We start from the raw sequence: 2,399 nt of genomic DNA on the forward strand, positions 1-2,399 counted from the left end.
CCCCTTCCCTTCCTTCTTCAAATTCCAAATTTTCCAAACTATGGCTTCTTCAAGCAGTACCAGTTCTAACCGAATCTGCATTCGTTGCACCAACGTGAAGCAGAGATCGTTCCAAGCCCAAGCGAAGTCAGATCTGTACTGTTGGTATGAGGCCATCGATGGAGAAGTGAAAATTGGTAAAAAAATTGGATTAAAATTTCCCAATTAAAAACAGGAGGGAACACAACGGTGTAATTTCCATAAAAGGAAACCAGATTGAAATTGAGACTAAAAACCTATAAAAATAAGAGATAAAATATTCCTATTAAGAGATAAGCAATGATTTTATATTATTGTCTCGCTTAATTAATTAGAAGAAGAGCAAATCAAATATAAAAGGAATCAGACAAAATACACATGATTTTACAGCTAAGTAAAAATTCTTTTGGCAGAAAGCATAAGTATGAGTAAGAAAGAAGATGAACTTGTCAATGCTTTTTACACGCTAATCTGTTGGAGAGAAGGTTGAAGAAAATGAATGAGATGGTCTCTGGTGAGGTGGAGCAATAGTAAACAGAGGGGAGGTGCACTAGAAAAAACAAACAACATTAAATACCTATTTTCAGTTTTTTATTTTTTTTATCAAAGAGGTTTTGCACTGACAGCTGTCCTGGAAATGGAAGCTTTCCCATGGTGGGAAAAAACTCCCCATTCCCAGGCTAAATGCCACCTTAAATAAATTCCCAACTTGTTTGTAACTTGTGAATTCTATTTTCATGTTTTGTATAAAGTCTTTAACTTGTTAGGACGAGAGTATGTAATTAATATTAATCAACTTGTTTCGTTTATTCTTGATCTTTTGCTCTATTAGGGTTGACTCTTACTTGATTTGACTATAGTTTGACATTTTATGGTGTGTTGATTTGGAAGTCGTGAAATGAAAGGAAAATGCTACATCTCGCGAAGCCAGGCTTCACAAAAGCTTCCCGAGCGTGTTGCTTCTTAAGTAACAAGGTGGCAAATGTTTTCCTTCCTACTCAGTTGCACTGCTTCAAAGGTCAAATTCAAAACTTGTAACATAAATATGTTATTCAATTTTCAACAACAACAACAACAACGCCTTATCCCACTAAGTGGGGTCGGCTACATGGATCAAATGCCACCATAATGTTCTATCAAAGACCATATTTGGATCCAACTCATTGACCTCTAAATCTTTTCTAATGGTTTCTCTAATAGTTTTCTTAGGTCTTCCTCTACCTCTTTTAACCTGACTCTCCTCCATTTGATCTACTCTTCTTACCACGGCGTCTACGGGTCTTCTCTCTACATGTCCAAACCATCTAAGCCTATTTTCTACCAACTTTTCTACTATAGGTGCTACCCCCACTCTCTCTCTAATGATGTCATTCCTAATCCTATCATGTCTAGTCTTACCACTCATCCAACGCAACATCCTCATCTCCGCTACGCTTACTTTACTCTCATGTTGGCTCTTAACCGCCCAACACTCCGTACCATACAACATTGCCGGTCTGACTGCTGTCCGATAGAACTTTCCTTTCAGCTTAAGTGGTACTTTCTTATCGCACAAAACACCTGAGGCTCTTCTCCATTTCAACCACCCAGCTTGAATACGATGATGTACATCAGCTTCTATTTCTCCATCATTTTGTACTATGGACCCAAGATATCTAAACCGTGTAACTTGGGGTATGATATGATCTCCAACTTTCACCTCTAAGGTAGGCCCACTTCTCCTTTTACTGAAGTTACATTCCATATATTCCGTCTTGCTTCTACTCAGGCGGAAACCGTACGCTTCTAAGGCTTGCCTCCAAGTCTCTAGCCTCCCGTTTAACTCCTCCCTCGACTCACCAAGCAAGACTACATCATCTGCAAAAAGCATACATCTCGGTGCTAACTCTTGGATGTGTTCCGTCAGTACATCCAAAACAAAAGTAAAAAGATAAGGACTTAGGGTTGACCCTTGGTGCAGTCCTATTGTTATGGGAAAATCTCCGAGATGTATTACTAAGCTGATGGATAATTACTAAGCTGTCTTGATTGTCCAAGATAGAGTAGGTAAATTTGTTGGAAAAAAAAATAGAGTAGGTGAAGAAAAGGTTTTGGATATATATTCTCAAATATGTTCGTGAATATTGAGCAATTTGTGGATCCTATAAAATTATCTTCTTTGAAAGTGATTTTTGGATAAGTTATTAGGGTATCCTTACATGCTGATGGATTTCTGAGTGGTTCCTTGGTTGTTTGTATGACTTTTGGTTCGTTATTGACTCTAGTCCTCAATATCCCCCTTCTTTGTTTTTAGGCTCTTCTAAATTTTCTATATTTGTAATGGGTTAAGTATTGTACTATCTTTTTCACGCATACGATTTGCAAATAGCAAGTGAAGTGAA

The sequence above is a fragment of the Medicago sativa genome, chromosome 8, assembly GCF_051527215.1.
Source record: "Medicago sativa cultivar Bolivia chromosome 8, Bolivia_mono, whole genome shotgun sequence".
NCBI classification, from domain to species: domain Eukaryota; kingdom Viridiplantae; phylum Streptophyta; class Magnoliopsida; order Fabales; family Fabaceae; genus Medicago; species Medicago sativa.